This window comes from Mchenga conophoros, linkage group LG7 (assembly GCF_057382185.1).
Source record: "Mchenga conophoros isolate Kocher_MC1m ecotype Shallow Benthic linkage group LG7, M_conophoros_male_GT1.1, whole genome shotgun sequence".
Classification (NCBI taxonomy): domain Eukaryota; kingdom Metazoa; phylum Chordata; class Actinopteri; order Cichliformes; family Cichlidae; genus Mchenga; species Mchenga conophoros.
Window position 1 is genome coordinate 21,452,334 of NC_140532.1, and position 12,571 is coordinate 21,464,904.

Sequence of the window (12,571 nt, forward strand, 5' to 3'; positions counted from 1 at the left end):
GTACTTCTTTACAGCCCGCGCTCTAAATACGTTATCACCTGTATTGCACCGTAAGAAGTAAAACAAAAAAGACCAAGAAGAATGATTTCTACAGCAAAAATTACAAACTCCCCCAGTTTGCCTTTGAGTTGGCTGAACAAATCAAGTCAGCCAGTTGCTCCTCAGTGCTCTGGAGTTGTTTATTTCTATATAAACACTGCCTGGAATCAAAGCTCGCCTTAATCAAATACAGCCCATCTGCATTAGTTTGCATGCCTATATGATCTTTATGTTCACACACATTTGAACTGATGTTACTGACCTATGAGGGATAACCAGGGCAGCTCGGTGTTGAAGGAGGAGAAGCTGTCGCAGGTTTTGTACCTACACCGTGTAAACCAGGATTGTTGCAGCTGCTGACTGTGCTGCAGGAACCTTTCAGTCTATTTCAGTGAAGCACTTTAAACACCACTAACTAAAGCAGAATCTTCCTATGTAAGATCAGCTGGCCTTTTTTTGCACAGCATCTTAAAAAGGCAGGAGAAGTTTTACCTTTTAAGTTACGTATTCCTGACCCGTTATGAAAGAGAATATACGTGGACGAAGAACTTAACGCTATCAGAGTGCACAGTGCACCTCAAACAGAAAAGTCTCTATATATGTTCTTTCCATCACACTGAAATGTCCAAACTATTATCCAGAATATGTAAACATAATTGTTTCTCCATTAGGCAAAAAGCTAAATTCAAGTATTAAAACCTGACCTGCATGTGATGAGCCTGATATCGAAGTAAGGTTGAAAAGTTAGACCTTTCAAATGCTGTGACTTATTCTCACAGGGCGTCTATCCTACATGGTATTAACATTTACACACAATGCACATTTTAAAGTTTTCTCCACTGAATTATCAGGAAACACATCAAACACCCAGAGTAGCTGTGCTCGTTGCTGTTACTCAGTGACTTTAAATTGCAGCAATTTTGCTGCTTTTTTTGAAGCTTAAAGTTGGCTAAAGAAATGTTTTGCTTTGAGAGCAATGCTTTGGTTTTAAATTGTGTCCACTTCCATGTGACGGTCTCCTGTACAAAAGTTCTGAGGGTTAAAAAATGCTGGAAAAATTACGTATATTAAATGTGGCAGGCTGTGGCAGTGAGTGCTTAAAATGTTTAAATTTTGATGGTATGAAGAAAAAAGGAAAAATTGCATGGCTTCCTTAAAGTAAAGATGGGTTCAGCTCATTTGTAATGTACTTCTGAGTGGATCAGGTGGGAGTCATGCTCTGATTCTTTGAAAGATCCAGCAGCTAAGAAGCTCATAATAGGCTGTTTTAGATTTTAGCCAACAAATTAACTTAAATAATTAAATTATTTTTAAACTGGCTAATTTACCCTTCTATTATCCCGTCCAGGTCGCACTGTGTAGCTAATTGAATCTTTATAATCCACTGCCATGCTCTTCTGGGAAGTGCTGGGAAAATGATATGTTAATAGGGCTGAAGGTCTCCACTGACTTTCAGCGTGCTTTTATACAGTGAGCAAGAAAGCTGTTTTAAATTGCATCTGTCAAGATAACAATGTCTTTCTAAGGACGTATTAGCATGATTATTAGCACAAGGGGAAAGTTTAAGAATTCCATCATGAAACTGTCAGTTCTCCTAAAATCCTGCAGAGGGCGACCTCACCCTGTCCACCAGCATCCCAGGGTCACTTGTGTTGAGTTTATAAGGACAATTATTATGCAGCCTCACAGATGAAGTCAAGTTTTATGTCTTTTGATTTATCTGTGTTGTGTTAATTTGCAGGATGGATGTAGTAGGAAGTAGGTGTTAGACTTTGAGCCTCACTTTTACTGAGAAAAGACATTTTAGGTTAAACAATAAACTCTTGCAAGACTGATGTCTGTATTTGACAAGATTCATACTGGTGTACTCAGTTGTTTGGAAACTCGTATTACACAGAATCCTAAGTGATTGAAATTTAAAAAGCCAAACATTCAGGTTACCATTAAATTGAGAGGAGCAGGAATACTTTATTTCTTTGTTACGGAGATCAAATGACCATTTTTATTTTATTATTTTATTTATTATTGTCACCTGGCAGAATTCATTTTACACAATGCTGCCAGGTATCCAATGAACTCTGAAGAATACAAAAAAAGAAACTGTTAGACCCTAAAATGCAACATGTTAAGATCAGTGGATTTAAATACAAATCCACTGACTGGATAAAAATATTTGCTGCTCCTGCATGGACGTCCAATTTGGTGTTAGCTCATATGATAGATTAGAGCAAAAGTATACACTGGTCACTTCATTAGTTACTCCTTGCTAGTAGTAAGTTTGACCCCCTTTGTGCCTGGTGTGACTTTGCAGCCCATCTGCTTCAGGCTTTGAGAGGCGCTCAGAGATGCTGTTCCACATCTTCAAACCCTGGCCTTGCATTACCTTTATGTCATATGGGTTATCTGATCAACCCGATGTGCTTCACTAGCACCTGCTCACATGCATACCTTGATTGTGATGAGTAGTTGGCTGAGTCTGGCCATTTTCCTCTGACATGTGGCATCAGCCTGGCATTTTTGCCCAGAGAACTTCTGCTCACTGGACATTTGCTCTTTTTCAAACCCTTCTCTGTGAACTCTAAAGATGGTTGTGTGGGAAAATCCCAGGAGATCAGAAGCTTCTGGAATATTTAAGAGTAGCTCGCCTCGCACCAACAATTAGCTTAAATCTCCTTTCTTTCCCATTCTGGTGCTAAGGTTGTCTTGAACATCTCTACATGCTGCCATGTGATTGGCTTATTTTTACACAACCACAGAGAGGCTGCTAATATTTAAATATGATGACACATCCTTTTGGAAAATCGCAAGCAATGAAAGTACCCAGAACTTGTATTGGTCTCACCCCTGAAGGGTGCTGAAGTTTAGCAGGCAGGACTTGTCTTTGCAGCCGGCAAGGAACAGTAGAAACAAAAGGACCCAGGACGAGTTCAGGTACGGGTCACTGAGTTCTTCTAGGTGAAAAGGCCTCTGTGGGTGGTCTCACATACTGTACAGAAATCACTGAAAATGCCCCAAAGCCTCTCCCCAAACTTAATGTACCCTGACCCTTTCAGATCCTTTCACAACATTTCCACTCAGACTCACACACACAAACACACTCAGCTTTCCCCCACTTTGCTGCCATAGCGTTGAGGCCCTGACAAGGAGTGAGGCCGACACATGGCAACAGAGCCCTCCATGCCTCCCACTAACAGCGCTAACAATGAGATCCTCAAAGGCCGCAGCAGCTGAGGGGGAATGGACACCCCCACCCACCCAAGCTCTTCTGCGTGATTACTTCCATGTAGTGCTACACTCCTGAACTTTCAACAGCTCTCTAATATGAGCACTTCCACAACTTCTGACTCGGAGAGCAAACCTATTATCACAGCCACAGAGATTGCATTGTGCTCCGTGCTTGGCAGCCTTGGCGCTCACAATGCAGAGCAATTAACTCGCTCAGAGTGACCTCATAAGTTTCTGCTTGTCTCTTTTGTATGTGGAAAGGCATTTAATTGTCTAAAAATGCATTTTTTTACACTCTTTCAGAGAGAGGGAACTTTTTAGTGGAGCACAGAGTCTCGGCGGCCATGACGTACAGTCTCCATGATGGCGGTTTCCCCTGTGTACAAGGCCTGTGGTATTGCTGCATACGGATAGATTATCCAAACCTTTTTGTTAGAGGTGAAGTATTTTTGGATTTAGTTATAAGGTTTGAGGCCTTGGCAGATTCAAAGAATAAGAAGCGCGAATCAGAGCTGCTATTAATAACACAAAGCACTCATCACTTTTTTCACACGGACCATATGTCTGTGTGACTTTGTGGGTGGATGTTGTGTATGCAAGAGGATTTTTGTGTATGGCGGCGGATGCACAGCTGAGACATCTGCCTGGCTGCTTTGTCTCAATGATGAGAAAGCTCTACCCTGCAGGCTCCTCTCTCCTCCATAAAAGGATTAGCCGAGTCCGGCACTCTTGCATAACCGCTGCGAGCTCCTGTGCTTAACAGACGGTTTAATGTGCTCAGCTCCAGCGACTTAGAGTAGTAAAACAAAATCACAACAAGTTGTTTTAACTTTTTTTTTTCTTTTCAGAAAAGGTGCTGAAGCCAAGAAGGTCACTGTATTTTTGTAATAGCCACCAAAAGGCAGCACCTGTAGTTACAAAATCCTACATCCTAAAAAAAGTTCTTTCCTGATCAGATTCATGGGCTCACTCATTTGTCTTTATATTCAACAAAACATTAAGTCCGTTTCATAAATTTTGATCATTCTAAGTGTCTGAAAGTTGGATAATCCAGGCGGTGGCTATGTCACTATCTATGGCTGTCAACCCCTGGTTAGCAAGCTACAACGAAACCGTTTGAGTCCACGGATCCACAGACACGGATCTGCTAAATAAGTCGAAGTAATAGATAATAAAAGGGCGGACTGCAACCAAACTAAAGCACAGTGATGGAAACTATTTGATGAAACCAAGAAACGACTAGTGGCCACCAGAGGAACTGCAGTTTTCTCTGCATTTTTAGCTCCAGAGGTACCACGCAGTACTTGGCTGTTTGTGGTACAGACTAATTCACTGCAGGAATCTTCTTGAATCTTTTTCTTTGGAAGTGAACTGCACTTGCATTTTATGTAAGAAATATTTGTTTTATTGTTGATGATGTACAACTGAAAGGGTGGCGTTATGACAGAATAATTTTTCTAATGACTGTCAGCATCGTCTGTCTCTCACAAGAAGAATCTCGAAAACATTTCCAATGGGACATGTGTTTTGAATCCTATTAAAACATTAAATCTTGTGACTGTTGCCAGGATTCCAGGGAACAGCTGTATTACTGATGCTCTGCCCAAAATAATCAGGGGAACACTTTGGTTAGCACTTCTTTTCTTTAAAAAAAAGATTTGCTGTTCACAGTTTTGGAGGATCAAACTCAGTAAGCCTGCATCAGAATAAACAAAAAAGAAGTTCAATCCTGGCAGTGCTCCACGAAATGCTAAATTTATTTACATTACTCTTTTGGGTAGTGCCCAATTTAAGTGTCTGCTAAAAAAAAAATCATCCCGTCAAACCATGGAGATAAATAGTAAACATTAGTGCTGTGACAAGCAAGCTGTGAAATAAATTGGATCTAGACAGGAAAAGTCCTGCTTTGCAGTAGCTCTCAATCATCTGAGTGTTCTTGAATGCAACTTTAAGAAAGATTTGTCAAATTGGTACAAGCTTCCATGCAAATTACTCTAACATCAAAGTGACACAGACACTGTGAACGCAACCAAATGCGAAACAGTTCCGAAAGCTTCTGCGACCGTTTCCTGGTAACAATTAATGCCTGCAAGAAAGTTTGGAAACAAAGCCAAAAATTAAAGGCGATTTATTATTTACCACAGACCACAGCACCGGTGCAATCTTGTCCTCGCCTCTGGGCAAGACTGTTAGTCAAGTGGCAGAAATATAAATGGTTTTCTTTATTATCGGTGTCATCATTTTTGTTCCTGTCCTCTCCTCTCTGTGCCGGCCGAGTTCGTGCTGAAATACATGCGTGTCGCTGAGAAAGCCATTTATTGAGACTTAAGCGTGACTAAATATATCACAAGATGAGAGTCACTGAGGATGTCAGCGGCACAAAAGCACACTAGGTAATTTAATGTGACAGCACCCCTCCCCTCTCTAAGCTGCCCGCTCCACACCCCACACCCAACCACCCGCATGCACGCACTTGGTTGAACTTGACCTTTTCTATCCTCCCTCAGTGTTCATATCCAATACGTGTGAGTTAAGGTGCTGAATGTTACACCCTTTTACACCACCAAAGCGGAAGGCTAGTCAGCACCATCTGCCAGGGGTGAATAAAACAGCACAAATGTGTGTTTTCTGTTAAATCAGAGTTGTTTTCTATCATAATTAGCTGAGTCATGATGTTACAAAGATGTACCTTTGGACACAACTTTCCTATTCACTGGTGTTTTAAAGATGCAGTACAAGTGTTCATAAGACAAAGCTTTGTGGTTGTTAGGGTTGTGAAAAAAAAAACTATTGACCGTTTATGACAGCGTTATTTTAAAACCTTTCTAAGCCTCCGAGTTAGCATTTCGCCAGCATGATGGAGCCACAGGTGGTCCTCTTTGGATATGATTGTTGAATGCTAAGTTACAGTTAAGTATTCATATTTTGTGCCAGGCTAATAAGAAGTGTCTGCCAGCCTTTAAGGAAACTTAACACCATTGGTGAAGAGACTTTATGAGGGAGAAGAGGAATAAGAAGGATCCCTGTCCTACAGCTTCAAAGCCCCTTTAGCTTTTAGCTAAAGTCATCAAGTCACTCAGAGGGGTATTAAAAAGCTTGTTGCTGGTTATTTTGTGCAGGAAATGCAACAAATATCAAGTCACTATGTAGCTAGTTAAATTCAGTATATTTAGGGTAAGTGTACAGTAGGCTACACTCCCTTTTGACAGTATAAGCAAAATGTACTATTTAACTGCAAGGGAGTTTTTCATTATGGTAGTGTAAAGTAACTCTTGGTGGTGTGAAAATCTCACTAATAGAGTGAGTAGATGGCAGATTGCATTAAACTGAGTTCTGTTTTCTTATGTCTCTCAATTCAAGTCCATAATCCTAGCTAACGTGGCTATTATAGGACAGACAACTCTAGCTGCCATTCATCTGTAACAAGACTATGCTGTCAGTCCACATCTATTTACTCTGAAGGAAGCTGTAAAATTTTGTAAATGGAGTCCAGTATGAGTCAAAGAAAGTTGCTTTTGTCTGATGATAGTGACACTAAGGTGAATTGTTGAGGATATCCTTAACTTTTCTATTGGTGAGTGCTGTTAGCCTTTGTTAGCTGCTGTTAGCCCACATTCCTGAAACTTTCTTTGAAGTGCATCTAACATTGCTGCATTGGGACAGTAAGAGAATAAACTCTAATATGATGTGAGACTGTAATAAAACTGTTTATCAAAGGGAAAAGTGTGATTTTTTTTTTCCAAGCATAATGTTACCTCTTAAGCAGCTAATGTTTAGCTGGGTCATTGTCGGTTTTCCAGAGATGGGAAGATTACATGTCTAATCTGATCACAATAAGTAATTCTGGCAATAACGGGAATAAATGGTTTTTAGTAAGTTAATCTCTGTATATTCCTCTACTACCATTGACATTTGTGTTTTTGTGTCACCATGACAATAAATTAGCTTTTCATGAAATTCAGTGAATTCTTAAAACTTTGGCAAGACTGTCTCTGAAGCCCATGTGGAGTAGCTGTAATTACTTTTTACCAATTAACACTTTGCTTTGCAATTAACACCAGACACCGAAGAGACAATTGATGGGTTAATTGTTTAGAACATAAAAATGGATATCTACTGTGTTAGAAAGTTATGCATTACTCATTAAAGGAATTGGTTACAACCTTTTAACCCTTTAACAAAGTCATGAAAATAACTTACTATGTAAATAGTACTGTTGGTCAAATCTCTAACCTATAATGTTGCTGTTTCTCATAATTATTTACAACTAGATTGCAAGCTAGCTTAAATCTGTCTGATTATCTGAATGTTGTTTGTTATGCCACATTTCAGCAGTTGGCTTGGTGGAATTTCACTTAAGATTAATTAACTAATTAGGGTAAAGTCTTATTGTGGGGGGAGATGGGAAAAAATCCAAATGAGCCTCTTTCAATAAACAAGCAGTGAAGAGGAGGGGAACTTTTTATTTTCTTTGCAGTACTGTACTCCAGTGTACTTACAGAGGAACTACTGTTTGGTGCCCAGAAGAGCTGCTCCCTTCTGGGCACCAAACAGGAGAGAGCACCCCTTGAGGTGGAGGGCCCCCCCCAGTCTTTACAAAATGGAGCAAAAAGACAACAATTGCTTTATTCAGCTGTTTGGACCTGCCATCTGAACAGCAGCTCGTCATTAAATTAACATCACAGCAGGCGCGCGCCCTGGCCCTTGCTTCCCGGTGCATTGTGGTGCACTGAGGAGGAAATTCATTCTTTGAGCGGATACCAGGTCAAAAAGCAGGACTGGCATGGACTCGTCCTCACAGTCTTGGCGTTGAGGAATGGGAACAGAAGCAGTGCTGCTGTGTAAGTCCTTGCGAGTCCAACTGTTCAAAGGACAACCTTTTAATCCCTGGCAGCCGTGAAGGACAAAGACAGATTTGCTTTTTGTCTTTTGATGTTGTGCCACTTTCTCGCCATATCCACCCCAAGGACACGACTGTAGTCCACGCCAAGGCCTCCAACCACTGGTGAGGCTGTGACACATTTCCCTGTGCTAAGGCTGAAGCGTTCTTGGCCTGGGCCATAGGCTTATGTGTCGTGCACCTGCTCAGTGGAAGTGTCTTGTAGCAGTTTCCAAATGGTTTTTTTTAGCAGAAAGTTTTGTATGTTAGTAGTGCACGGTGAACAGTAAATTAGCTACTGAGCTTCATTGAAATGTCGTTTAAATAAAACAAATGCAAAGTTATTGTTAACGCAGAAGATTTGAAAACCCTGATTAATAAAGGAAATTGATCACATTCACTTCACATTCATATTTTCAGATAACTGATCTGACTGTCCTATTCAAACAGTCGGGCCATTGACTCCAACCTTTGTGAATGGGTGCATTTGTTTTAGTCAACCCGTTTTCTTTTCCTTAAGCTATTAGCATGAAAGAAGCCTTTCTGGGGAAAAACATTCAGCCTTAGTCCATCACACGAGGAAAGAGAGTTCAAGTAAAAGATGTAAAGAAGAAAGTTTAAACCAACAGTATCACAGTCTGGGGAAAACAAACTTGTTAGGAGTAAAAAGTTACTTAATCACACATCCAACAGTTACAGAACTACACTATCACTCATTGTGGGTCTACTTGAGTTCTGTGTGCGAACTACTGAATGGAAAAATGCTCTCTGTTCACCAGCTAGTTGTTGCTGTTTTGGTTTTTTTAAACTGTGGCATCCCCTCTTTTGTTTTGTTTTTTAGCAACAGTGCGTAAATGTCTGGGAACTGAGAAAACTAGCTGCTGGATTTCTGGGAGAGCAATGTTGTCCCATTCTTGCCTGAGTCAGTCCTGGGTCTTCTTTGTCTTATTTTTTGTTTCATGGTGTGCCAGATGTTTTCAGTTTGGTAAAAGATGTGGACTGCAGGCAGACCAGTTTAGCACTTTTAAATACAAAGCCATGCTGCAGTAATAGATTTTGTAGGCGGTGTAGCATTGTATTGCTAAAATATGCCTGAGAAAAACATGATGGATGGAAGCATATATTGCTCTAAAACCTGTATAGACTTTTCAGCATATATGATGCCTTTCCAGATGTGCCGTGTACCCTCTTACCACCTGAGATGCTGGCCTTTAAAGTGATTGCAGTGATTTCCATGACAGAATTGTGTCCGAGTCCTCAAAGATCAGTCATTCAGTATTGATTTTCAGCCTTGCCCCTTGCACACAGAGACTTCTCCAGATTTTTTATGATACCCTATGCTGTAGCTAATGACATATTTAAAGTATTCCCAGCCTTTTGTTGTCCCGTTTTTTTCAGACCTGTTGCAGCCATTAAATTTAAAATGAGTGAATTTTTTTTTTTCAAGAAATATTCAAATGTCTTAGTTTAAACATTCAATATGTTTTCTCTGTTCTATTGTGGATAAAATATGGGTTTGTGAGATCTCCAAATCCTTCTGTTTTTGTTTATGTTACACAGCATTCCAACTTTCTGGAATTGAAGTCGTATTGTTTTTGGCCACGATCCCCACGGCGAGGCGTCCGCTCAGAGGAGTCTGTGTAACATGTGCGGTGCAGACATGAAACATTCCTCTAATCAAAATCTATCAGTGTCAGAATACTGCTGACTGCAATGAAAGAAATGTACACAAACAGATTGCATTTTATTGACTATTTCATTTTGCCACGAGACCAGGATGATGGCCGTCATGATGCTAAATGAGCAATGTAGTGAACACAGCTATATTACCTGCTCCTGCCAGAAAGTGCACAAATATGGAGATAACACAGATTCTTTCATTTAAAAAAAGGATTAATTCACCAGCTATTAATTCTTTCTGTCTGAAAATCTGGTCATCGCCCTTTTGTTCATCATAATTCGTACAGATTGTTTTTTTGTTTTGTTTTTTCAATCTAACTGCCTCAGCAATGATAAACATATGCTTCCATTAATACTACTTCTTCTTGTCCTTCTTTTTTCCCTGGACTTTGTAGTTCAGGTGGTTATTTTTCACACCAAAGATCACTTGAGAAACAGATTTGAAAGGGTGATGAAGCAAACAAGGTCAGATAGATTAAGTGACCACAACTCAACTCTGCCTGTTTGTTCCAACACTTCCTCCACATGACGGGCCCGGGGAGCAAGTCACATGAAAACAAATTTCCTTCATTTCTACCTCGCATCTATTTCTCTTTTACACCCTCAATGCATTTTCCAAAAACGTACAAATGTCTCCATTTCTTCTTATGTCTCCGTGAACGGTTGACTCTTTTAAATGTGTAGCTGTGGCATAAGTGAAGGTGGAATGACAGAGGCTTGCTTGGAAGCCTTTGCTCCAGTGTGACTGGTCTTATCTTGTGGCCCAGCTCGGTCTTTAATCATGTTGCCTCAGCGCTGCATCAGACACAGAGACGCGTCTCTCTGGAGTTTCTGCTAAGCGCCGGCGCTAATGATGAGAAGCAGGGGTGAGGAGAGGAAGGCGGGGGTATGATGGGATGTCGTGTTTTCTGCATCTCTTTGATAAAAGAGGCAACTGAGTTTTTACAAGTGTCTGAGAGTTCTTGCCACTTCACTCCAAAAATGCCTTCAATCGCCTGTTTTACCGTCAAGAGTTGAAGTTCATATTATATGTTTGTTGTATCTGACAAGGTTGGTTTAAATGACTGGGACTAAAAGCACAAAATAAGAAAATAAAAATATAAGTGTTAGTTTGTTTCTTTGTTTACGTGGAATCTTTGACTTATTAACATTAACACATTTCTGGAGTTGGGAATTCAGCATGAATATTTACAGTATCTTTTTTACAAAATAATGTGACATTGTGCTCCATCTGGTAGCTACTCTGGAGCTGTCAGTAACAGTACATCATTAGTCAGCACTCAGATGAGTTTGCCCAATGGGATTTTAAGCTCATATTACATTTTATAAGGGGGAAATTATAGTTGCACAGACCTCTATAGGTTGGAAGACGAGACTTTCCACGATGCACTGAGCGCTCCTTCTCCACTGGCCTTTTTTCACTCACAATATATTTATTTTTATTTATTTATATATTAATTTATTCCTACACCTTCATGTTGGAGGTTTCTTCCTGCTAAAAGGGATTTCTTCCTCACCACTTTTGCCAAGTGCTTCCTTAGGGATCACTGGGGTTCTCTCTCTAATTATGTAGGGTCCTTGCACTATAAAGTGAGGCTGTGAACTGCCGACCTACAAAAAAACATTGCGTTATAAGGAAGAGAAGTAAAGAAAAGGGTAAGAAAACTGAATGAGAAACTTTTTAACCCATTCAGAGGTGGACTTGCTGGTGTTTTTCAGATTATTGTCCTGCTGTGTAACTCAAGGACTTCAGGTCAAAAGTTCTCCTCCTGAGTTTTCTGGTAGAGAGCAGGATTCATGGTTCCATCAGTTACAGCATGCCATCCATGTCCTAGACCATCACACTAACGCCACCATGTTTGACTGTTTGTGTAATCTGTTTATGAAATGCTGTGTTAGTTTTATGCCCGAAGTAACCGGTTGCAAACCTTTCAAAAAAATTCAGCTTTTGTCAGATCAGACGTTAGAAAATTTTCCTAAAAGTCTTGTGGGATCATCAAGATGTTTTTGAGAGATGTAATGAAAATGACTCGGCCTTCCGAAAAACATGGTTAATCTCAGTAAATTCTCGATTTAACAAGGTGACAATTACTTTTTCACACAGGGCCAGGAAGGTCTGGAAAGAGCTTTTTCCTCCAAGAAATGAAATCATCATTCAAAAACTGCACTTTGCAATTACTCGGGTCATCTTTGTCTATTATTAAAATTTGTTTGATGATCTGAAATATGTATTACAAATATGCAAAAAAAAGAAGATAAGAAACCAGGAAGAGGGCAAATTATTTTATTTTTTTTGCAGATTTTACTGATTCTATACATGCGGTTTTGTGTTTCCAGTGAAGTTGCAGCTCTCTTTCCAGTCATGTAAACTGGTAAGGCTAGTTGATCAGGACTTTATTCAAAGTAGGATGATGCCAGTAGTTGTTTTGTCTCGTGAGTGACTGCACTGCATGCTCATAGGGTGGCTGTAGCTCAGGACGTAGAGCAGAACATCTACTAGCCAGAAGGGTTGTGGTTTGATCCTGCATCCATCAGAGTGTGAATGTTCGATAGTAAAAAAGTGCTTGTATGAATGTGAGGGAGTGGGTGAATGATGCATGTTGGATAAAGCGTTTTGAGTGCGCAGGTAGAGTAGAAAGGTGCTATTGCTACCATTGTCACTGAAGCAACTCATACATGTGAACGCTGTTTCTCTCATTGTGGTGCTTTCACCAAACTATTCCTTTGAAATGATGTTTTGATGGCCAG